The sequence below is a fragment of the Halichoerus grypus genome, chromosome 4, assembly GCF_964656455.1.
Source record: "Halichoerus grypus chromosome 4, mHalGry1.hap1.1, whole genome shotgun sequence".
In the NCBI taxonomy this organism is placed as follows: Eukaryota; Metazoa; Chordata; class Mammalia; order Carnivora; family Phocidae; genus Halichoerus; species Halichoerus grypus.
The window spans coordinates 24,540,690-24,568,377 of NC_135715.1; the positions used below are offsets into that span (position 1 = coordinate 24,540,690).

Sequence of the window (27,688 nt, forward strand, 5' to 3'; positions counted from 1 at the left end):
AAACTGTTTAATTTTAGGATCCAGGATATAATAGCTACTGTATAAATACTGGTCTGCTTAGTTAATTAAGTTCCCTGAAATCTGTGGTATATAAGGAACACACATACTTAGCTTCCTGTTATTAGAGTTTTTTCCCCCTTTTTATGTATTTCATACTTCATTTTAATGGACATTAAGGAAGGAATAAGATAGATATTATTTGGGTATCCTTTTACCTATAAAGCCTCTGATCATGACTTTCCTGTGTCTTTCATGTTATTTTTCTGTACACACTCTATATTCAAAAATGTTGAATTGTTTCTGGCTTCTTTTGCCAATCAGAAATCTCAACTTATTAGCACTGCATAACATATTCTCATAATCTCATCCCTGCCTATTTCTCATTAGAGTAATAAGTACTTGGAGTTTCCCTCCCTCCTGTGCTCTTTTCCACCTTCTTTCCTTACATATCCTATTTCCTCAAGGTGGAATGCTTTCCCCTTACCTTACTCAGGTTGCCAAAGCACTAATCATAATTCTACCGCCTACATGTTTCTTCTGGTTGATAATATTTTGTGATATTTCTATTAAAAAAAACAAACCTTGCACTATACCTTCAGAGGATTTTATATATGCCTTTATTATAGAACATATTGTGCTTAACAAACTGTTTTTTTTTTAATAGTGTGGAATATCATTAAAAATGCCAAAACTAACATGTTTAATTCTTATCGAACTTTCTCTTATGTTAAATGTCATTAGCAACACTAAGCACTACTGGCCCTTTCAACATAAATTTTAGAAAGACTGATGCATGCGTTTTCTCTGTTCTCTAGTTGTAAATTTATTTTCCCAAGGCATAGTAACAATTCCATCCCAATAGTTCTTCCATGTTGTTTCTTACACACTGCAGAATAATCTTCGGGCTACATATTATTTCAGCCATAAACAATGGACAGAGTTTCTAATTCTCAGCCTGGTTCTGTTTCTAAGATGATTAATTTCATTCAGTTATACAGCTACCTTTTAGTTAAAATCATTTGTTCTGCTACTCAAACTTTTGAATCTTGTGACCATTTAAAGAAAACTATTCTTGACTGATGATTTGATAAATTGTATATGTAGAGGCTGCTTTTAGGCAAAGAGGCTTGAGCAATGGAATGCAGAAAGGGCCACAGCAACCACCTGGCTGAATACAGACAGGCCCATCAGGTGACCCACCCCGAAATATCCATAGGCCCTAACTGACCAATGGCTACTTACAACTAGGCACAGTTTCCAAAAACGGGAAGATTCCATATATGCCATACCTCCTCATCTTTTCCGCCTTTAAAAACAACTCCCACCCACTGCCTCATTGCAGACAACTTCTCCTTTGCTACCCTGCTCAAGCGCCCTTGGGGCGTGTTCAGTAAACTTCTATCTCCTTTGTACTGCCTCAGGTGAATGCTTTCACCACTGGCGCCAGCTTCCACCATACCTGGAGTTGCCCCCTACCCCTCGATGTCCTGCTCTCACAATACAGTCATCACCCCTTTTTGAGCTAAGCTTTGTCTTTCTCATCATAACCTTCTTTTGGTTTCCTCCTTCTGGGACTGTGCAACACAAGGATGGTTTTCCAGGAATGAAACCTGTTCATGGTTCTTCTGGCTTCTTCTCTTCTTAGGACCCCTGGCCTCAACACTCCTACTCCTAATTATTGGTCCCCCTCTCTTTAATCTCTTTGTTAAATTTGTCTCTTCTAGAATCCAACAATCCGATATAGGAATGATGGTTCAACAGAGATTCCAGCCCATACCATTGGAGGGTTCCATTCCCCAAATCCCATGGACCTGACCACCAAGGAATTTCACTCAAATCGCCTATCAGCATGTTAATATAATACCATACTCTGATCTATAACTGCGCAGAACCCCTGATGAACTGACAGATTTAGGTAGGGACATCTCTATGTCCCTCATTCAGCAGGAAGAAGCTACTAAAGATGAGACCTCCACCCAAATGCCAAAGATCTGTCATTGTCAATCTGTCGAGGGAATTTTAGAGGCTGCTTTTAGGCAAACAGGCTTGAGCCATGGAGTACAGAAAGGGCCATAGGGACCACCTGGCTGAATATAGACAGGCCATCAGGCAACCTACCCCAAAATATCCATAGGCCCTAACTGACCAATGGGCTACTTACAACTAGGCACAGTTTCCAAAAAAGGGAAGATTCCATATATGCCATACCTCCTCATCTTTTCCGCCTTTAAAAACAACTCCCACCCACTGCCTCATTGCAGACAGCCTCTCCTTTGCTACCCTGCTCAAGCTCCCTTGGGGTGTGTTCAGTAAACTTCTATCTCCTTTCCTCTGTCTCAGGAGAGTTCTCTCACTGCGCATGCCACCAGCTTCCACTCTATAGTAGCCCCACATTTGGGGGCCCCCATCCGATCAAGAGACATCCCATTTACGCACCACAGTGTAGTTATAGCATAAATCATAGCAATTTGGCTAACTATTTCAATACCGTGATGTTCTCTGCATCCTGTATCACAATAGGCCTAATACAACTGTTATTAAGTTATCAGTCATTTAATTAATGGCTTATAGTTAGACCTAATTTTTCTTCTACCTACTTCTCAAAATGAGGCTTTTAATCATTTAAATTCAAAAAAAGGTTATTTTTCATATAGGGAAATTCACTATTATGACTATAATTCTTTACTAATGTTTTTGTAGGAATAGTGTCATGGAATGTGTGGAACCAGGGGCACCTACATAAGTTATTTTGATAGAACCTCTGTTCTTAAAAATACATATTTATTTTTTATGTTTTTAAAAATTTTTACAAAAAGATGGCTAATGACTCTGCACTTACCAGGGTGATATCTTTAACATTGGAATTTTCTGTTACTCTTGTATTCAAATATTGGCAGAGGTATCTTTCTATAACTTGCATAAAATGCTTTTGTTTGGGGTTGACATAATTTCATTCTCTTTCTAATTTCGGGGGAAAAAAATGTGTGTATCTTCTAAGATTATCCAGATTAAGTGAAAAGATTAAAAGAAATCAGTTAATGAAAGGAGTGGTTTTCTCTGACTCACATTTTTGTAAAAAATGTAAAAAAAAAATCATTATTTGACTTTAATCTGGCAAATCCTAGTTTTACTTACCCCAAATAACCCCAGAGCTTTTATCTCCTCCACTTATTTATTGAACATGTTTCCACATTAATCCTTAAAAGGTAAGAAACCATAGTTGGTTATAAATTAGGAACAACACCTTTATTCAATTCTATTAGTTACATAGTGTATGCATCGGCAATTTTTTTTCCTGAAACCAGAAAAAAATAAATAACCTGTTTCATGAACAAAATAACTATTATAAATTAGAGTTCTAGAAACTGCACTATTTTCTTCAGGCTCAATGGTCTTTTAAGGCAATGATGGCTCCCTAAGGAACGCCCGTGTGTATGAGCCCCTGACATTGTTTTGAAGAGAAAATACCTCTTGTAGTGTGGTAAAAATACTATCAGCATGTACCTAAGGCAGCTTTCAACCACCTTTAAATAGTTTCTTCACTGACTCTCATTCCTTCTGGGTGAAGGACAGTTGGTTCTGTGCAACATGTGTTGTGTTGTCAGTGACTCTGAAATGTCCCAAAACCGTATCCATATTTTCCTCTTCATGGATGCAAATGGCAAATCATTGAAACATATATATTTATTTTGAACAAGTAAAAGGTTTCTGTAAGTATTAACAATTTGTTTAGGTAACAAAAACACTCGGGTACTTACTCATTTCATCTTTGCATAAGATGAAATTTAACTTTCATTTTAGAACTTCTAATGTACATTATATAATTACATTTGAATCTGTTATTTTACTTTTTTAAATATTTGTTTTAAAAATGGTCACGGATATCATTTTATTTCTATGTATATGTTTTACAATATGAGACAATATGGATAATACTAACTTTCTTTGAATTTTTAATCCAACATGCCCTTATTTAACCTGACTGGTAATCAGAACAAGCCAAAATACACAAAATAGCACAACATAATCAATGAATTAACATTTATTACTATATAATAATGAATTACTATAGCTCTAGTGATAGAATGACGAAAACTGTCATAACAACAATAATAATAAATTTAAGTAAAAATTTGAACTTTAAGTTTTTTAAAATAAGACTTGCCACAATCCTCATCCTTCCCGACTGTATTTCAAGGGTCCCATTTTACTCATTTCATTACTTGCCTTCCCTATACCGGCTTATGCTCTTCGGCATAACCCTACTAAGCAACAACCCTGTAATGAAAATAATATAAGTAAGCCCAGTTTTATAAATAAATACAGGATATTTCCAGAAGCTAAGAAAATTGTTCAGTTCAAGATCATATACTTTGTGAGTGAAGACTTGAGATTAGAATTTAGAAGCAGCATTTCTAAGCACTTTTCATTATTGCCCCAATTTTGATGAATTTTGATGCCTGTTTGAATAATTTTTTGTTGGCTTTAAAATGTAAACAGGAAAATGTGTTTTTGTAGCTGTAGATTATAGTTTCCACTAAAAGTATAAGAAAAATGGTTTTGAATGAAAACAAAATAAGAAAAATATGGTCTTTTAAAATTTCAGAATATTTTATTCATGCAAAGTATGTTTTTGTGCTACAAGACAAGTCAACTGAAAGCATTTTTAAATTTAGATTTCCTTGTGCAGCATACCCTTTTGATATGCAATAATTCCCTTTATAGTGCAATGAATGTTAATAATTACATACATAACAATCTGACCAGATGTTTACAGTAGAGGCAAGGTAATAAAAATAACAAAAATGTGATAATAACACATTCATATGAAAATAACTTAAAATAAACCGTGCTAGTTATTTTATGAATGAAAAGATTTCTTTATAGAGTTAAGAAAGGGAGGATTATCTCTCTCTCCCAGTTTTTTTAAGGATGTAAGTTTTGCAGTCTAAATGATTAAGTTTTAGACATAGAGAAGTTCTGAAAGTACAAAATGATTAGTAATGTGTATCTCTGTATGTCCTTGTATGTAAGTTTATATACCACATTCTTTTCCTTCAAAAGAATTGCTGGGCATATGATAAAAAATAATAATGACTGACAATGAATAACAAAAGGAAAAACCTATGTTGGAAAAGTCAAAAGTGCATAAAACAAGGAATGCACAAGTATAACAACATTGCTTTTATAAAGGAATATTTGGCTAAGCAGAGCGCTTATATTAAAACTTCATCATTTCACAAGAAACAGCACAATTTCCATCATTTTATAAGAAGCAGTACAATTTCCTTTTGTACAATCAACCAGGATTTATTGACATGAACCATGTGCCAGGTTCTGTGTTTACTGTTGAAGAGACAAAGCTGAATAAAGTATGGCACTCTCTCAGAGAGCCCACAATAAAATGAGAGGCAGGTGTGAACAAATTACTGTAAATAAAATATGGAGAGCAGAGGTATAAACCAAGTACTATGAAAACACTGAGCAAAGATATTCATAGACAGATTCAGCAAGGAATAAGCATTTGAGCTGACTTTTGAATTTGAGGAATTTATCATGTGGGTCTGGAAAGAGAGCAATTTCCAGGGAGAGAAAGCAGCATACACTGAGGGAAATATGAAAGAAAGGGTGAGAAATAATGAGATGGCATTAAGCTTATTAGCACATTGTGCTTGGAGGAGGGTGGGAGGATGGACACAAGGACAAAACTAGACCTTGGGATGGGCTGGGAAGTATTGTGAGCCTGAGCTTTATCTTTAGGCAACAAAAGGCCAATATAGTGTTAAAAATGGAAGCAGTATTACCAGATTTGCTTAATTAGGAAGATACTTCTGGATACTTCTGTCGTAAAATTCCTGCTTTTCTGCTTTCATGCAAAAATTGTTTCTTAGATCACACTTTATACCCTTTGACAGATGTAGCTGGCTCAATTGTACCATTTCCAGAAGCAGCAGTAGAAAGAAGAGAGTTTGTGAAGTGCAGTGGGCATGGGCGGGGACAGTAATATGAATCGAGAACCCATTGGCCCCACCCTTTCAGCCTCTGCTAACTTCCACATCATATTTTCACAATCACTAAGGCAGGCTACAGGCACTCAATTTCTGTCTTCCTCTCACCCTTAAATAATCCCAGCATCTGGGGTAACTTCAATATCCTCATGAATGACTCAGAAACATAGTCTGACAACACTTGGCCTAAAGCCTTTGGAGACCTGCATTCACACCCTTCTTCAGGAACTATTTTTATGACCATAACAGACACTGACAGCCCAGGGATCAAAATCCCAGCAGCCTTTTCACCAGCCAACCCTTGATATGACATTTACTTATCCTCCTTAAGGAATAATTTTACCAACCCCACTGATTATTGTCACTTTGATATTTTTCAAGTACATTGCCTTCTAGTCTCAATGTAAAATAGTTACATAAATGACAATTAAAATGTCATAAAAAAAGCTCGAAATGGTAGAAAACTTAATGGAGGCATTGATGAAAGAAGAACTAAATCTTTCTTTAAAGTTAGGGAGGTCTAAAAAGACTTTGAATTGAAATTTTAGGGATAAACAGGTATTTGTCAGGTTCACAACTAGAGGAAGATGATTCCATGCAGAAGAAATAGTATGTGCAAATCAGAGCAGTGTAAGAATGTATGACCTGATCAAGAGAGCACAGGTATCCCACATTACTAGTCTATATAGTTCGAAAATGTCTGCAGCTGGATATATGCCTAATATTCCAAATGCCAGATTATGAACTGTACTCAATGCCATGCATGGTATGCAAAGACGCTAAATTATTACTCCTATAGACTATTTGGATCCATACAATTGGAGTATGAAATGGCTCTATTGTTTTTGCAGATGGCAAAATAGTCTTCTGGTTCCTAATATACTTCTTAGACATTTCCATCTTACGTGTTATTTAAATGTTAAAGCTCTTATACATTTGTCCCATACACTAATGTCTGAAATCTGGATGTCCGGTTTTAAACTTTATCCAGGATTCCAAACTTATTTATCTTGTTACCTTCAGAGTGTTCCCATTAGGATGCTGCATAGAGACCTCTCCCTGTGTGTCTCTGGAACTTCCAACACTTTCTTCACTTTTGTGATCTTCCACCTTTATTGGTGACAAACCATCTCCTAGATAACACTCAAGTCATACGGCTAGGGATCATACTTAACTCTTTTAATTACCACCTATACTTAATTATTTAATGAAATTCTACCATTTTACCTTTTAAATATCTCTTGGTACCAATCTTTCTTCTATAGCTTCAACACAGCTACTTTAGTTTAGGCTATCATTCTATCTTTCTTGTCCAATATCCACTTTAAATACATCTCATTGTTACTAATAGACCCTTCATCAGTATTATGAGATGAATAACAAGCTAAAGATATGAGTAGAAATTTAATTAGTATTATCAGCCATTGTAGATTCAAACCCTTTTTTCTTGGTGTGGACTATTTATAAATAAATGCCTAAAGTAAATAAGTAAGTTGACTGAATTTAGGATGGATGCTAGTAGTTAAGTAGAAAGAGAAACACCATTTATGGTATTCATGGTTTTAGTAGTATATGATGCTTTTAAATTGTAATTCATGTTGTAGTATCCATCGACTAATTATGTACTGTCTTAAGTGCAATGATTATGTATAGTTATGTATAGCTATATATATAACCTATATATAAACTGTACTTAATGTATTTCTATGAAATAATATGAATAGATAAAAAATTCATACAACTGAAATGTAATTAAGTTATTGTGAAAAACTAAGATAAAAACTGCACAATTTCATATTACAAACACAGAATATTCAATGTAAATCTCACCAGTGTGATATAATGCTAATGACAAGTAATACTGCAAAAACAAATCCTTAGCTTGATTTCCTGAAGTCAATTCTGCCAAGTATAATCCAGAGAAATCTTGTATGTGCTTCCAAAATAATCTAGGAATAGAATACCTTTCCTAGCAACTATATTGGATATGTATTATAGAACTCTCTTCTTAAGAAAATTATGTACAATATTCTGATTTTAATCCATGCTAAGGAAAAAAATCTATCTAAATTACACAAAGCCTTTCCATATTAAAAGTAGCAGATTAAATAAAACCAAAGATAATGTTTTAAATTTCAGATTAAAATGCATATTTATTATTTTATGGCCAAATAATAAAAATATTAACAGTGACATTATACATAAATATTATTGTTATATTATACATGTTATATATATGTATAATGCATGTATATGCACATATATCGTATTATTCCTTACAACAACTTTGTGAGGAATTGCAATATTTTAGTAGAGGAAAAGGAATTCACACAAGTTAACTGGCTTGTATAAAATTAAGAAGATAGTAAATGAGGGATCCAGGTTTAAACTGAAGTCTAACTTATTTCAAAGATTAAGTTCTTTCCAAGAGACTACACAGAAAGTGAATAACACTGTTTCTTAAGGTTTGCTGTTATCTATGGTTGTCATGCAGATAACTTTTTATATTATCTATCATATTTTAAAAATTAATACAGTGAGTCTTACAGGAACAAAATAAAGCAAGAATTGCCAAAATCGTTCTGCAGAAGGCCAGATAGTAAATTCTTTTGGCATTGCAGGCCATATGATCTCTGTAGCAACTACTCAATTCTGTTGTGGCATGAAAGGCACCACAAAAATTCAAAAACAAAGGAGTGTGGTTGTTTCCAGTAAAACTTCATTTATTGGATACTGACATTTGATTTTCAGATGACTTTCATGTGTCATATTTTTCTCTTTTTGTTTTTTTCCAATCATTTTAAAATGTAAAAGTCATTCTCAGCTTGCAGGCCATACAAAAACAGGTGGCAAAGGGATTAAGGACTTGGTCTGCCAATGCCTGAAAAAGAAGACAGTTTAGCTGTACAAGCTGATATACAAAAATATAGAACTAAAATAATTGTCAAAACCTATTTTGACTTTTCATCTGTTAAAATTAAGAAGAATAAAACTTTCTTTATAGTTTAGCTCTCATCCCATGTAGGAAAACAACAGAAATTATTAGAAAACAATTGACTCCTGAAATCTGAATGTGCTATGCTCAGTGCATTGCTTTGCTAATGTGACTTCCCTTTCTATGCCCACAACCGGCAGGCACCCATCCATTTCACCAGTCATAACTCACATGAAACTTTCACATCTGTGTCTTCTCTTATTGTTATACTCACAAGGAACATTATAATCTTTAAAATCATGTTGAAGTCGGGCACCTGGGTGGCTCAGTTGGTTAAGCGACTGCCTTCGGCTCAGGTCATGATCCTGGAGTCCCAGGATCGAGTCCCGCATCGGGCTCCTTGCTCAGCAGGGAGTCTGCTTCTCCCTCTGACCCTCCCCCATCTCATGCTCTCTCTATCTCATTCTCTCTCTCAAATAAATAAATAAAATCTTAAAAAATAAAATAAAATAAATAAAATCACGTTGAAGTTAATGTTCTATGGTAACATTAAACATTTTAATGTTTTCTACTTTTTCGTTTTATATTAATTTATTTCATGGTTCAGTACTCTAATAGAAAAAACATGCAGTTCTAACTCTCACAATGTGTTGAGCTTATAGTGGACTTTAAAACGATCTTTTTTTTATTTTTTATTTATTTATTTATTTTTTTTTTATTTTTAAAGATTTTATTTATTTATTTGAGACAGAGAGAATGAGAGAGAGAGAGCACATGAGAGGGGGGAGGGTCAGAGGGAGAAGCAGGCTCCTTGCTGAGCAGGGAGCCCGATGCGGGATTCCATCCAGGGACTCCAGGATCATGACCTGAGCTGAAGGCAGTCGCTTAACCAACTGAGCCACCCAGGTGCCCTAAAACGATCTTTTTTTAAAACTGTCAATATAAATAACAAAATTTAGAATCTCAGATCTTAGAACTAGTAGAACAGGCTTCTGAGGAGCTAAACTGATCCAGTCTCCTTTGGCCATATAAAGCTTTGTTATCCCAATTCTCTAAATAATGAAACTAAAACCCAAAATTATGTGACTTGCACATGACTGCATGGCCAGTGGCAGAATAAAGACTATGTGATTCTGACAGTACCACATCAATTAAATAATTGATCAGAAAATGTATTACAATGGTTTTATCAGTTTAATTAGAGGTAGCTAATGACGCAATCCCAAACCCTCATTGGCATAATATAACAAAAGTTAATTTTTCATTCAGGCAACTGTCCACTGCAGCCAGATGTCTCTCTGGAGAGTTTTCCTCTAAGCAATGACTCAAAAGACCTTAGCCTTTTCCATGTTACAGCTCCAACATCCACTAGGATCCTCTTCAGAATCTTCCACTGGATCTGGCAGGTTAAGTGAAGGAAGAAAATGTGGATTCTCATGCAGAGTATTTAATGGCCAACCATGGAGATGGCATTTATCACTTTTATTTACTTTGCTTTAGCCTGAATCTAAATAACTACAGGCTAATGAGAAAGTGATCAAAGAAGAAGATGGAGGAGGAGGAGGAGAAGAAAAAGGAAGAGGGGAGGAGGGAAGAGGAGGAGGAGGAGGAAGAGGAAGGAAACAGGATTGAGAGAATCTTGACAGTGTTTGCTGCTAAGGTTAAGAGGCTTCACAAATTGAAGCCATAATTGGTATCAGTTGTAAGTCTTCTGTACAAATTTTATAATTAAATGTCTTACTGTATTGAAATCTCTTAAAAGCCAACAAAAAAGGCATGCATCGTATTTTAAGGCTAAAAAAATGTCACTTGTTTTTAGTTTGAAAAGAAAAAAAGAATTTATTAGCTATCTATAATAAAGACATTTTTACAATTGTCTATAACATGTTATTATTTTTAAATCTAGAATGTTTTAAGGCCAAATCAGTAAATGATAGATCTTTGCTTCACTAGCTTTCAGCTTTGACAAAGTGTGAGATTCTAAGTTATATCATCGTTAATGACTATAATTAACGTATTAAGACTCCTTGAAAGTAAGATCTGAAGCTTTTCTGTTTTTTTTTTTCTCTTTTGTAGGAAAGCTTCAGACAGTAAGCCTTTAAAAAAGAACTTAGGTCTTTGACTTTTCTCAGTAAATAATTCCTACCTTTCTGATTGTTTCTTTTAATTAACACAAAACAAAGCAAAATAGTTACTAGTATTCCTGAGAAGTGCAAGGTCTTTGATTGATCAAAGTATAAAGCTTTTTAATTTTAAAATAATACATTTAAAATTTTATGTCTGGTATTCTTAATAACATTTCACTAAATTTAAACATAGTGTACTTTTACATTTGCTTAAATATATAACTACTGGTTTCATGCATTTATATACCCACAGTATAGAATTGGTGATGAATGTTCCAGTATAATGGAAAGCTTGTCTAGGATTTTTGTGGATACTGACCATTGATTTCACTTTCGAGATATTCTTTTCTCATGTGACAAGCTTTTAATCCTTGTCTGCACTGCTCTTAGAAAGGACAAATATGAATTTCTTTGAGAATGGCTTGTAAGAGCTGAGTGGACCCTATTTTCTATGACCACAATTATTCAGTGGCTTTCCCCTGCAGCTAAGGGCTGATCACCTTTCTATTATGATTTACTTAGAGGCCAGAACTCAATGAAACCTTTCACAATGGTAGAATTTGGACATCTAACTGTGGGTTAAAACTTTGATGATCTTTCTCATATCATAGCAGTCACTCAAATAAGCCCCTTGCAATTGTGGTACTCCAGAAGTACGGTTAGCATTCTTACTAAAAGGTGTATCCATGTATCTCAAGCTAGATTGTAAAAGATCATAATTTGGATATAAAAATGCTAAAATTTATAATAGATATTTAATATTTTAGGTGGAATTTTTCTATAATTTCCCTCTAGTTTAATCTTTACTTGTCAAAAAAAGTTTTTTTAGAGGGGGGAAGGGAAGGGCAGAGGGAAAGGGAGAGAGAGAATCTTAATCAGGCTCCATGCCCATTGGGGAGCCTGATGGGGGACTTGATCTCACAACCCTGAGATCATTACCTGAGCCTAAATCAAGAGTTGGATGCTTAACTGACTGAGCCACCCAAGCGCCGATACCTGTCAAAATTTATCTCATATGCCTCAATAAGTAACACATTCTTAATTTGTCTGATTTCTTTCGAGATTCTGTTTGTGTTTTGCAGTCTAAATAGGCTAGGCCTTGGTGTAATGAAATACTTAGCATTCTCTAAATTTTCTGGATCTGTGTTTTGGTGTGTGTTATTAATTTTCAAAAATTCTCAGACATTGTTATTTCAAATGTTTCTGTTGTTCAGTTCTCTTTTTCTTCTCTTCTTGTTTTCCAATTATGGATATGCTATGATTTTTTAATTGTCTCATGGATCTTGGATGTTCTTTTTTTTTTCTTTCGTTATTTTTCTTTTTATATTTCAGTTTTGTAAGTTTCCATTGACATATCTTCAAGCTCACTGATTCTGTCATTGGTTATATCAGTCCACTGATAAGCCCATTAAAGGCATTATTTACTTTTTTTAAAAGATTTTATTTATTTATTTGACAGAGAGAGACACAACAAGAGAGGTAACACAAGCAGAGGGAGTGGGAGAGAGAGAAGCAGGCTTCCCACTGAGCAGGGAGCCTGATGCTGGGCTCCATCCTAGGATCCTGGGATCATGACCTGAGCTGAAGGCAGACGCTTAACAGATTTAGCCACCCAGTTGCCCCAATTATTTACTTTTCTAATAGTTTTTTATTTCTACCATTTCCTTTTGAGTTTTGTTTCCATTTCTCTGCTTATATTTCCCATCTGTTCTTGCATATTGTCTATTTTTCCATTAAAGACTTGATGCAGTTATTTTAAATTCCTTATTTGCTAATTTCAAAATCTATGTCATATCTGAGTCTAGTTCTGATGCTTACTTTGTCTCTTCAGTTTGTGTTTCTCTTGCCTTTTAATATGACTTATAATTTTTGATGAAATTCAAACATGATGTATCAGGTAGTAAGAACTGAGGTAAAAGGATTTTAGCGTGAGGTTTTATTTTAATCTGGCTAAAAGTTGAGCTGTTCGTAAAGTTTGCTATGACTGCAGATGCCAGATGCTTCAAATTACTCTAGTGTTCTATTGGAGACAATAGATTCTATGCCTTACAGATTACTTAGGTATAATGTACTATTAGTTAGATTGGAGTCCTGTTGATAATGGTGATAGATGTGTGTATGGGAGGGGGAAAGATGCATTCTATAATGTTATGATTAATTCTCAGTATTTTAGTGGACCTATGACCCTTGGCTATAAACTTTACAATGTTTCTTAGTGTTCTTTTTCTCATCATTAAGTATGACAGGAAAGCTAGAGGGCCCGGGAGTTGACTACATGTCTCTCTCCCTAGGTGGGATGAGACTCTATTTGTTTGTTTTTGTTTTTGTTTTTTCCTCAGGAGAAGGATTTGAACATATCTCAGAATGGCTACTTTCTCTTTCTCCTTCCAGATCCAGGAATGGGTTTTTTCTTGGTTCTTCACCATGAGAACATGGTGGCTTTTTTTCCCAGAGGTAATATGTACAAAAGTATTGGGCCCCACTAAAATTAAGGCCTCCAGGGCTTTCTGAATCTCACATTTGTCCACAATCAACCTCTAGCAATTTGCCACAATTATCATATAAGAGTTTCTAACAGTATCGAATCCAGCAGTTTTTGCTTTAAGTAAGCAGATCTTGATTGTGATTTTCTTTATTCTCATGCCTTTCCAGATTTGAGGGTGGTGGTTAGCCCTGAAACCTCAATTCTCTGATGGGTCTAAGAAAAGTCATTGATTTTCAGTTTGTTCAGATGTTTCCTTATAAGGATGGAAATGATCATTTCCAAGCTCTTGTTGGAAATGAAAAAGGAAGTTTCGTATTTTTAATTTGAACAAATTAGAACAAACAACTCTTCTTTTTATGTCCTAATTTTGTATTTGCATAGCTTTACTTCCACACTTTATGTAGATAAAATTCATTGAAAATGAATCACCAAATGTTCTAAGATTATAGGAGTAAATTTTATCAATAAGAAATAAACAAATTGTTAAAACTAATTACCCTTGCAATAGCTGCTTTAAATTAGATTCAAAGAGATACTGAAAACTTATTTTAAATTTGGCTGCCCATAAAAAGAGCATCTAGGGTGTGAGTGAAGAATGTGAGTAGGATTGTGGTTTGTCTCTGAATACTGAGCTAATTAGAAGAATTTGATATGAAATGAAGTAGATGCATGTTGTTTTATATCCAAAGGCAAATTCTTTCAATAGAATACTTCCAAAATATCTTAAATTGTCACTGTTTGGTGACAAATAGTTTGATGGTAGATAGTAGGTATCATAGAAAAGTGACTGCAATCTATAAAATAGATTTATAACATGGATGATGTTCCTTGGCAAAAAACTAAAGAGGCAAAAAAATCCTATTTCTCATTTTTATTTTTTAATTTTTTAAAGTTTTTATTTAAATTCCAGTTAACATACAGTGTAATATTACTTTCAGGTATATAGTATAATGATTCAACATTTCCATACAACACCCAGTACTCATCACAACAAGTGCATTCTTTAATCCCCATCACCTATTTAACCCATCACGTACCTACCATCTGGTAACCATCAGTTTGTTCTCTATAGTTAAGTTTTGTTTCTTGGTTTGCCTCTCTCTTTTTTTCCCTATGCTTGTTTGTTTTGTTTCGTAAATTCTACATACTAGTGAAATCATATGGTATTTGTCTTGACTGACTTATTTCACTTAGCACAGTACTCTCTAGTTCCATTGATGCTGTTGCAAATGACAAGATTTCATTCTTTTTTATGGCTGAGTAATATTCCATTGTGTATATATACCACATCTTCTTTATTCATTCATTCATCAATGGGCACTTGGGCTGTTTCTGTAATTTTGCTATTATAGATAATGCTTCCATAAACATCAGGGTCCATGTATTCCTTTGAATTAATATTTTTGTATCCTTTGGGTAAATATCTAGTAGTACAGTTGCTGGACCATTTGTAAAAATAAATCCAAAATGGACTAAAGACCAAAATGTGAGACATGAAACCGTAAAAATCCTACAGGAGAAGGCAGGCAGTAACCTTTTTGACATCAGCCATAGCAACTTATTTCTAGATAGGTCTCCTGAGGCAAGGGGAACAAAAGCACAAATAAAATATTGGGACTTATCAAAATAAAAAGTTTCCAGAGGTGCCTGGGTGGCTCAGTCAGTTAAGTGTCTGGCTCTTGCTTTCAGCTCAGGTCATGATCTCAGGGTCATGAGATCAAGCCCCGAATCTGGCTCCATGCTCAGCTGAGAGTCTGCTTCTCTCTCCCTCCCCCATTACTCCTCCCCCACTGCTTATGCACTCTTGTGCATGCTCTCATTTTTATTTATTTATTTTTATTTATTTATTTTTTATTTTTTTTAAAGATTTTATTTATTTGACACAGAGAAAGAGATAGTGAGAGCAGGGACACAAGCAGGGGGAGTGGGAGAGGGAGAAGCAGGCTTCCCGCCAAGCAGGGAGCCCGATGTGGGACTCGATCCCAGGACCCTGGGATCATGACCTGAGCCGAAGGCAGACGCTTAACGACTGAGCCACCCAGGCGCCCCCATGCTCTCATTTTTAAATGTTAAACTGAATAATCCATAAAGAAAATTTCTTTTTGTACCTTACAGACGTTTCTTTGGCTCATTTGGAAGTCCAGAGTCCTCCTTGGGAATTCAGTTTGGGGAATTTTTGCTATTAGAATATTTTGGTTCAGTTATATCTTCTATATTTAATTGATCTAATTTAGTCTCTGAAAAGTGTAGTGTCATTACCTGCAAGTTAAGATGAAAAATGGAGGAAGAAAAATCAAGGACAGTTTTCAATATAATGTAGAAAATGATGGCCAAAACGTCTAAATGTATGTGACTATTTATTATATACTGGTGTTTGTTTTAAGATCCTCAGTGAAATTAAGTTAATGACGTGCTTTTTACAAGTCCACTGTATTATAACATTGTAAATCTTTTCCTTAATTAAAAAAAAAGCAACCAAAGTAAATAGAGAATTTTTTAAAGATGTCTTCCTTTTTAAAAGCTCAAGATACAATGTCTCACTGCTAGTAAATAAAAGAGGTGGTTTTCACTCACAAAAATTAACTCAAACTGGATTTAAGACTTAAATGTAAGAAATAAAACTATAAAACTCCTAAAAGAAAGCATAAGGAAAATTCTCCTTGACATTGATCTTAGCAATGATTATACAGATATGACACCAAAAGCACAAGCAACAAAAGCAAAAATAAACAAGAGGGACTACATCAAATTAGAAATTTTCTACAAAGCAAAAGAGACAATAAAAAAATGAAAAGGTAACCTACAGAATAGGAGAAAATATTTGCAAACCACATATCTGATGAGGATTAATATCTAAAATATATAAGGAACTCATATGACTCAATAGCAAAAAAAAAAGTAATTAAAAATAATCTAAGTAAAAATGGGCAAAGGACCTGAATATGCATTTTTCCAAAGAAGATTATCAAATGGCCAACAGAGACATGAAGAGATGTACAACATCACTAATAATCGTGGAAATGCAAATCCTTATGATGATTAAGGTGGCTATTATCAAAAAGACGAAAGATAACAAATGATGGGGAAAATGTGGGGGGAAGGGAACCTTTGTACACTCTTGGTGGGAATGTAAATTGATATAGGCACTACACAAAACAGTAAGAAATGTCTTGAAAAATTTAAAATAGAACTACAATATGATCCAGCAATCTCACTTCTGGGTGTATATCCGAAGGAAATGAAATCACTACCTAGAAGAGAAATATGCACCCCTGTAGTCATTGTAGCATTATTTACAATAGCCAAGACATGGAAACAACCTAAGGGTCCATCAGTGGATGAACAGATGATGAAAGTGTGGTGTGTGTATATACACACACACACACACACAGAAATATTAGCCATAGAAAAGAAGGAAATCCTGCCGTTGGCAGTAGTATAGATGAAACCTGAGGGCATTATGCTATGTGAAATATGTCAGAAAAAGACAAATACTATATGATTTCACTTTTTATGTGTAATAAAAAAAAATCACACAGGAACGGAGAGCAGACTGGTGGTTGCCATGAGAAGGAGGTAGGGAGTAGGGAAAATAGATGAAGATAGTCAAAGGATATAAACTTCCAGTGATAAAATTAATAAGTTCTGGGGATGTAATATATAGCATAATGACTGTTTAATGATACCATATTATATATTTGGAAGTACCATATTATATATTTGGAAGTTCCTGAAAAATAGATTTTAAAAATTCTACATACACAAAATGTAAATATATGAGGTGATGGATGTGTCAACTAACCTTATTTTGATAATTATTTTGCAACATATACACATACAAAATCACTACATTATACTTTAAACTTACACAATGTTATATGTCAATTAAATCATAATAAAACTAGAAAAAAAATTAAAAAGATAGTTTACATAGGTAAGATTTATACAGCAAAAAGGAATAGAACAGGAATTGTATATTAGAGAAACATTCTAAATGAAAACTAGAGAGGAGATTGAGCATATGCATTTTATGCTCCATATAATAGAATGATATATAAACAATTCATCATTTAACAATTAAGAAGCTTACAGATGTGATTATCTGCAAAACTCTTCCTAAGAGAAAAAAAACTTTAAATCAGGTTTGAAGACAATAATGAACTTGAGTTGGTAGAGCTAGGTATATAGAAAGAGTGAGATCAGAATTTGATTTGGGGAATTACTTGAGAATAGACACAGACAATTAGGACTGAGCAGTAGCATGTTGGAAAAGACTATTGAGCAAACTAGAATAAGATATATTAGTGAGTAAAGAGAGACAATTTAGTTAGGGTGGATTTATATGACAGAAGGAGCAAGATGAATGTTCAGATATTAACGAAGCATACTTGATGAATAACTAGAAAAAAATCTATCTGTTAGATAAAATAAATGATTCACCAAAGAAATAGTCACCAGTTAATTCTAATTATTTGCCTAGTACTTTTTAATACATGTATCATGATTCCCAAAATCTAATTGGCTTTTGATTCTTCAACATCATTGGAACAGAATACAGAGCTCAAAAACATTCAACAGAATAGAGAACCCAGAAATAAACCCATGATTATATGGTCAATTAATCTATGCCAAAGGAGTCAAGAATATACCATGCAGGAAAGACAGTCTCTTCAATAAAGGTGCTGGAAAAATTGGACAGTTTTATGTAAAATAATGAAACTAGACCACTTTCTTACACCATACACAAAAACAAATTCAAAATGGATTAAAGACCTAATGTGAGACCTGAAACCACAAAAATCCTAGAAGAGAACACAGGTAGTAATTTCTCTAACATTGGTCATAACAACATTTTTCTAGATATGTCTTCTAAGGCAAGGGAAACAAAAAAATAATAAGCTTTTGCACAGCAAAGGAAATCATCAACAAAACGAAAAGACAACCTACTGAATGGGAAATATACTTGCAAATGATATATCAGATAATAACCAAAATATATAAAGAACTTATACAACTCAACACCGAAAAAACAAATAATACAATTTAAAAAATGGGCAGAGGACCTGAATAGAATTTTTCCAAAGAAGACATGAAGATGATCAACAGACACAGAAAAAGGTGCTCAATACCACTAATCATCAGGGAAATGGAAATCAAAACCACAATGCAGTATCACCTTACACCTGTTGGACAATGGCTAAAATCAAAAAGACAAGAAACAACAAGTGTTGGTGAGAATGTGGAGAAAAAGGAACCCCTATGCACTGTTGGTGGAAATGTAAATTGGCACAGTCGCTGTGGAAAACAGTATGGAGATTCCTCAAAAAATTAAAATAGAAATGCATGATCCAATAGTTCTACCATTGGGTATTAAAGGAAACAAGACATTAATGTGAAAAGATATGTGCACCCTAATGTTTATTGCAACATTATTTACAATAGCCAAGATATGGAAACAACCTAAGTGTCCATCAATAGACGAATGGATAAGAAAAATGTGGTATATATACAATGGTATCTTATGCAGCCATAAAAAGGATGAGATTGTGCCATTGAGACAACATGGATGGACCGAGAGAGTATTATGCTAAGTGAAATAAGTCAGACTAAAAAAGACAAATACCATACAATTTCACTTATAAGTGGCATCTAAGACAAACAAACAACAACAAAAGATTAAATAAACAAAAAGCAGAATCAGATATAAATATAGAAAACAAACTGATGGTTGCCAGAGGGGAGAAGGGTTAAGGGTTGGGCAAAATGGGTGAAGGGGAGTAGGAGATACAGGCTTCCAGTTATGGACTGAATAAGTAATGGGAATAAAAGACACAGCATAAAGAATATGGTCAGTGATACTATAATACAATGATATTGTTTGGAGACAGACGGGTACACTTGTAGTGAACAGAGCATAATGTATAAACCAGTGGAATCACTGTGTTGTACATGTGAAACTAAGGTAACATGGTGTGTTACCTCGCTAAAAAAAATCACAAATTTGCAACAAAGTAATTTATGGAAAAGTTGATACTGCAGTACAGTGGAAAAATGATGTATTTTCAATGAGGCTGTCAGTTAGCTATCCATTTTTTAAGTGTGAGTTTTGATCTCTTACTCTGCAGACAAAAAACTATCTCAGATGGATTATAGTTCTGCATATGAAAAGTAACATAATGAAGTTTCCAGAAAGTAGCAGATAAGAATATCTTTATAATTTTTGGAGCAGGCAGATATTTTTTAAAGTGATACAAAATCAGTAATCAAAGTAAAAATTATAAATATCACTACATTAGTGGTAAGAACACCTTGTCCTCAAAAGTTACCAGTAAGAAAGTGAAAGGGCAATCCATATCGTAGGAGAAGAGATTTGTAGCACATAAATCTGACAAAGATTTCACAAATATAAAGACCTCTTCTGAATAAATAAGGAAGAATTCACCCAAGATAAGAGAAAAATGGGGAAAAAATTTAAGCACTTCAAACAATAGAAGATAATCTAAATGGCCAATAAGTATTAGAAAGTGTGCTCAACTTTCTTAGTCATCAGGGGAAATAAAAACCTAAAATTAAAACCCTAAAATTGATACTGCTGTATACACAATGGAATGCATAAGAAAGACAAAAATGTTAAATACTGGTAGGTATATGGAGCAACTCAAACTCTCATAGGCTGTTTGTAGGGGAATAAATTGGTACAGGAGCCCCTCTTCCCCCAACCCGCACCCTCATCTGTAGTTTTACTTTCCACAATTTCAGTTGCCTGTGGCCAGGCAAGATTAGGAAGCAGATAATCCTCCTAACATATCACCAGAAAGTCAATACTAGTCAAAATGCCTACATCATCCATCTCATTTTATCTCACCAGGTAAGCATTTTATTATCTCATCATCACAGGAAGGGTGAGAACAGTACAATAAGATATTTTCAGACAGAGAGAAACCACATTCACATAAATTAACATATTGTTATAATTTATTTTATTTTATTATAGTTACTGTTGTTAATTTCTTACTGTGCCTAATTTATAAATTAAACTTTATCATAGGTATGTATAGGAAAGAAAACATAGTATATACAGGGTTTGGTACTATCCATGGTTTCAGGCATCCACTGGGGGTGCTGGAGTGTCCCCTAAGAATAAGGGGGGACTATTGTATAAGCACTTTGGCAAACTGTGTAGCGGACTCTACCAAAACTGTATATACTAACACCTTTACCCAGCAATTTGGTACCTAATATTACCAAATAGAAATGTGTTCCAAAGTCGACTAAATATAGGTATGAGACTTTTACAGAGCTATTAAAAATAGCCAATATTGAAAAAAAAAAACAGAAATATTCCTCAATATTGTAATGCATAATTATGCTATGGCATATTCAGTCAATGAATATTTAATGAATGAATACATAGTAGTAAGGGTGAACTTTAATTACATGTAACGACATAGGTGAGTTTCATAAGTAAAAATTGAGCAAATAAAACAGTCACAAAGGAGCAATGCTAAACAATTCTATTTTTACCTAAGAAAAAATAGAGAAAGCAAAACATATGTGAACGTATGTATGTGGCAGAGGTTAGGTTAGAGGTTCTCTGGTGCACTGTGGTCTTGGAGGAGGAAAGGGGCTTCTGGTTGCTGTCAGTGTTCTGTTTCTTTATCTGATTCTTGTTTACATGGTTGTGTTTACAAAGGCAAATTCATCAAATTCCATAGTTATGATTTGTGCACTTTTCTATATGGGGTGTTTTATTTGAATAAAAATTTTAATTAAAAAAATTCTTATTGGGCAGGGCCACAGACATGAATCTCCAGGATTGCTGATGTAAACTCTTGTTTTAAAAGTTCTGAAATCATGAGTCACTTGGGTGGCTCACTCAGCTGAGCATCTGACTCTTGATTTCAGCTCAGGTCATGAGGTCAGGATTGTGAGATCTGCCTTCGGTTCAGGTCATGATCCCAGGGTCCTGAGATCAAGCCCCGCATGACTCCCTGCTGACCAGAGAGCCTGCTTCTCCCTCTCCCTCTGCCTGCCACTCCCTTTGCTGGTGCTCTCCCTCTTTCTCTCTCTCTGTCAAATAAATAAATAAAATCTTAAAAATAAATAAATAAAACTTCTGAAATCCACCTGCCTCTTAGGGCAGTAGGTACATCAGTCTCATAAAATTCTGACACCCATGATTTCATTCTTTTTTTTTTTTAAACAGACCATGTCTTTTTTTTTTAAGATTTTATTGATTTTATTGATTTTTTTTACAGAGAGAGACAGCGAGAGAGGGAACACAAGCAGGGAAAGTGGGAGAGGGAGAAGCAGGCTTCCCGCCAAGCAGGGAACCCAACATGGGACTCGATCCCAGGATCCTGGGATCATGACCTGAGCTGAAGGCAGACGCTTAACAACTGAGCCACCCAGGCGCCCGATTTCATTCTTTTTTAATTTAAGTCAATCAAAGACAAATTTTGCTTGGTATTTTGTTACTAAAATAAATAAGTTTGAGGTCATATCTGTCCAAGATGAAAAAGAGGCAGAATGGGTGGGTAATTTGTGTATGTGTGTATTTGAAGGGCATAATTGAAGAGTAGTGAGTAGACTGGTATGATTAACTCATGAGTTTCTGACAGAAATGATGCAAGTGATGAGGTCGTGAAAAGGGAAAGATAGTTTGGTTTTAAATGATGAAAATGGAAAGGTAATTTAGAGTCAAGTAATTGAGATCTTTGAATGCTATGTTAAAGAATTTGAACTGTGTTTTGTAGAAAATGAGGCATCACAGAAAGTTTTTGAAAAGGAAAGTGACAGAATTTTACCTGTTTTTACGAAGATAATTCAGGTGGCAATGTGAAAAACAGATTAAAAAGATTAGAATCCAGAAACCTGGAGATCAGTTGGATAGATTTTACAACAGATAAAGCAGATGATGAAAACCTGAACCAAGATATTAACAAGAGGAAACGTTAGAAGAGAAAGGCAGAGAATTTTGCAAAATGTAGTAGTAAGAGAACAGACAGAATTTAGCAGATTAGTGGATATGGGAAATGGGAAAAAATGAATGAAGTTAGAGTAACTTTAATATTTCTAAATATTGTGAGAAAGGTGATGAGAGCAAGCATAGAATTTCAACAGAAATAATAAACAAAAAAGCACCTTCAGGGAGAAACTAATGAACTCATCCTAGAGTATTAGAATTTGATATAATGGAGTTTGGTATAACCCTAGTATGAACTGGCAATGGAAAGCAAGGTGTAGAAGCAGGATTGGATGCAGGTGTATATTTGGTAGTTTTGGCACAACTGTCATCTTTGAAACCATAGAAATGATTTCCCAGAATCTTCCTGTCAGATTGAATCTTTATCATCATAGTTTTTCATTGTGTTTATATGTAACTCCGTTTTAGCCCACTTTACATAGATATTTCTGGATTCTCTATGCTGAACGCAACATTTCACATTTATATGTTCTCCCACAGGACCCAACATGGTGTTAGGACCCAAAGTGATCATTTACTACTAAATTTTTGGTGCTTTGACCTTTCAGATATCTGATAGCCTCATGCTTTTATATTCATTATGAATTTTACAACTTTCAAATATTAATACTATAAAATATATCACTCAGCTTCTCAAAATATATATAGCAGAATAATCTACATTTTATATTTTTATAATAGCAAATAGTCCAACAATAGCGTTGAAAAACCCTGATTAGATCCTATAGCCAAAATTTGGTTACCACCAGTACTAGGGATACTGAGTTAATTTATGCCTTCATTATTCCCCACGTGGATTATTGCATTAACCTCCAACTATGTCTCTCTTCAGTCTGGTGTTACATTTCCCTTTTCACTATGTAGCCAATAATCTCCCTGTCTATAATTTGTACTCCTGCTTCCAGGTAGCTTTTAAGAATTTTCCAGACATTCCTCTTGTGGTTATTCCACATCAGTGCAGTTTTTATGAAATTCTACTATTAGGATTTAATGAACTGCATTAGTTAGAGCTCTCTAGAAAAATAGAATCAATTGGAGATTGATTGATCATATATATATATATGTCTATATATCTCCATCAATAGGATGTGAAAAGATTTATTATAAGGAATTGGCTCACACAATTATGGAGGCTGAAAAGTCCCCTGATTGCCATCTGTAAACCAAATACCCAAGAAAGCTGGTGGTGTAATTCAGTCTGAGTCCAAAGGCCTGAGAACTGGAAGCAATGAAGGCAGGAGATTGATGTCCCAACTCAAGCAGTCAGGCAGAAAAGGCCAAATTCTTCCTGCCTCTGCCTTTTTGTTCTATTCAGGTCCTCAGCAGATTGCATGATGTCCACCCATATTGGGGAGCATAAACTGTTTTACTGAATCTACTAATTCAAATGCTAATTTCACCCAGAAACACCCTCATGGACACACTCAAATAATGTTTAGCCAAATATCTGGGTACCCTGTGATCCAGTGAGGTTGACATATAAAATTAACAACCACAGTAGCTGTGTTCCAGAAGCTCATTAGTAGGAATATTGTTTTATTATTTAAAAATCCTTTTTCCCCAGATTGTCAGATTATATGCTAACCTATGTAAGTGATTTTTCCCAGAATAGAAACCTACCCTTTAAAATTAAACATTTAATGTAACCTTGGTTTAACCATTTTAATGGAAATTTTTCCAAAATTGATTATACATGTTCTTGCCTTTTAAATAACATGTACTAAATATAATTTAACTTTTATGTAATGATTTAGGACCTTTATTACCTACATCAGCTGGCTCTAACTTCAAGATTATCTGTTTCTACCTCTTTATATCACCCTCACCAATAACACTTTGGTCCAGAAAAATATCATGTATCATCTGGCTTGCTTTAATGTCTGCTTTCTGATTTCTTAACTTTTCCCCATACCCACTGCAGCCTGTTGTCACAGAAACTGGAATGATCTTTTTAGCATTTAAGTCAGATCATGTCACTTCTCAGCTCAACACACTCCAGTTAAGCCCTATTGATTCTTAAAATGGCCTGCAAACCCTTACATGACTTGGTCCCTCATTACTGCTCTTATCTTACTTTCTACTACTCTCTCATGATATGTGTCATGTTTAGGGTTTTTGTGCTAGCTGTATTTACTTGTAATTTCTTCTACCCTTACCAATATTTTAATATATCTCCTAACCTTTGACACACTCACAACTACCCCCGCACACAAACACGGAGACAGAGAAAGACTTTTACTTTACTATGTAGCATTTACTAATGCTACAAAATCAAATAGCAACTAAATAATCTCATCGAAATGATGTCTAAAATTAACATGCACAGGTTCTAAATGGCAGCCTGAAGAACTTCTTTAAGGAAATTGTATAATTTTTTGCACATGATTGAGTGGCATGAGTTTATTGCTGTCATAACTGTTCTAAATACTTGACATTACTGAAAAAGTCATCTCAACATAAGTGGGGTATTATTTTCTACAGCATATAAGTGGCACTGATGAAAACCATCAATAGAAGGTACGAAGGAAAATAGCTTCATGTGTGATTGATTTAAAGTTCTGATTACATTATTTCCATTTTTATTTTAAAAGGGATTGTTTGTTGAACCAGTGAAGAATACATTTGAGCTGCAATCCAAGGCATTTAGCAGATTCCCAATTATTTAAAAAGTGAAATTGAGAAAACAACAAAGGAAACACAATGGGAAATGTTTAGCTTTGTCTAAAGTATCAGAATCAATCCTGTTGAGAAAGATGAAAACTGAATTTTAAGGCATATAGAGATATTTAAGACATAAAACCAAGGAAAAGATGGCTGTTTTCATAATGAACATTATGACCTCATTCCCATATCACAGTGTTAAATATCAAAATTAAATTAGTTATCTTCTTCTCATTGGAACTCTAATGAAGTGTGATTCACTCTAATGTGATTCATTATATTTATATATCTCTAACATCCAGAAGAAAATCCATAAGCATAAGTGATTTATGTATTCAGAAACTCATTCAATAGCTACAGAAATAAAGATATATGAAAACTGAACATGCTATTGATTGAACAGAGATTGACAATATTTTGTGTTCATTGTTTGAACGGCTGACTTAATTATCCTCATTTCCTACATAGGGAAACCCAGATAATAGATAATGATTTGAGCCCCCCCACCAAAAACAAACAAACAAAAAATCCAAAAGTGGAAAAAGGAAAACAACAAACATTGTGTTATATTGGATTCTATGATAGAAATATAGTCTTAGATCGAAAGACTAGCTAGTGGGAAATTTTCATTTTGGTACTGAATGACCAAGTGTCAAATATACTCTATAAGTAAAAATCAGGTCTCTGCAGTACCCATATGTTATCAGTCCATTGAGCTATTATATAGGAACCTCATTTATGTATGTATCATTCACTCTTGAGAGTAATTTATGGTAAGATGAAATGAAATTCATCTTCAGCTCATCTGAAGAGACTGAGTAACTGGAAAGCTGAGAGAATCTCATTTTGTCAGAGCACACATATATGGGAAGAGAATTAATCCCTGGAGATAGGCTCCCATACTTAGAGATTATGGCATGAGTGAAGTCCAAAATATAAAAACTGAATGTTATGCCTTGCAGTTATTTTCTTACTGAAGCATAAATATTAAGAAACAAGAAGAGTCATTTTTTTCTATAGAGAAGATGATGTGATTTCTAAAATAGAAACAAGTACACAACCTCTAGTTGTTTCTCTCCTCATTTCTTGTCAATTAGTATAGCATTGAAATAATGGAAACTTAATGGAATCCTCATCAAAATGGTTCTGAGTGAAGAATGTGTGCAGAAGCCCCTTTCCCTCCTGGGTAAACCTTTAAGAATATGACTTTGCAGGATGAAGGAAAATGCCGTGAGGTTCTGATAAGGCCCGGTGACTTTAGATACTTCATTAACTATCTGTGCTCAATGCTGGTTAAGTAAGGATTTATTCTATTGTGAATATTAAAATAAAATCAAAGCTCAAACCATGACTGATTCTTATATCACCCCATCATCATCATCTTCATCATCATAGTTAACATTTAATTTGTGTATATATCAGGCTCTGTTTTACATACTTAATAGCTTAATATTATTAATTCCATGACTCTTCAAAATAACCCTATAAAATAAATACTATGTTATCCTCACTTATGGTAAAGATTTTGAAGGATACAAAGATTAAGTAGTATGTCTAATATTACACAGCTAATAAATGGCAGAGGTGAATTTTCAACACAGGCAGACTAATTGCTGGTACAAGATATAGACAACAATTCAGTATATTGTGTAAATGAGCAAGAGTCATTAGGAAACTTCTAATTTATAAATTTTAAGCAATTTATTAACAGGGTTAGTGTTCAATAGTTATTTAAAAACTACACATTATCAGGGCGCCTGGGTGGCTCAGTTGGGTAAGCGACTGCCTTCGGCTCAGGTCATGATCCTGGAGTCCCGGGATCGAGTCCCGCATCGGGCTCTCTGCTCAGCGGGGAGTCTGCTTCTCCCTCTCCCGCTCCCCCCTCTTGTGCTCTCTCTGTCTCTCAAATAAATAAATAAAATCTTAAAAAAAAATAAAAAAATAAAAACTACACATTATCAAAAAACTATGATATAAATATAACAAAATAAATTGTTCATAAAATAATACCATCATTTGTATTATATCCTGTGTCTTTTCTTTTTACTAATAATTTCAAATATAACTTCATTGGTATATTTTTCTTGTGTTGTCACATTTTTTTTTTTCTCACTTAACTCCATCCATGACACTGATAGCATATTACTGTCATTTCTACTTGTCTACCCAAAGTGTTTTACCAGGACAGAAAAAAAAAAAAAAAAAAGAAGAAGGAGGAGGTTAGGGCTTTTATTTTATTATTTCACTCTATATTTTTTTTTAAATTTGGTTTAGATTTATTAGGTATGTGTGGCGTTCAGTCTAGGTTTACAATGTTATTTCTTCCCACAGATATTTCCTACAACACATTTTTTCTCATTTTTTTAGAAGAGCTTAATTTTTACAGCAATTTTAGGTTCAGAACAAAATTGAGAGGAAAATACAGAGATTTTTCATAAACCCCCTACCTCCACAAATGCATGGCCTCACTCATTATCAACATCTCTC

The 27,688-nt window shown here is 34.3% G+C and overlaps 1 pseudogene; it reads left to right on the forward strand.

The window, feature by feature from the left end:
- The window catches only part of LOC118537219 (large ribosomal subunit protein P1-like), a 59,063-nt pseudogene that overhangs the window by 19,932 nt on the left and 11,443 nt on the right, over positions 1 to 27,688 (forward strand).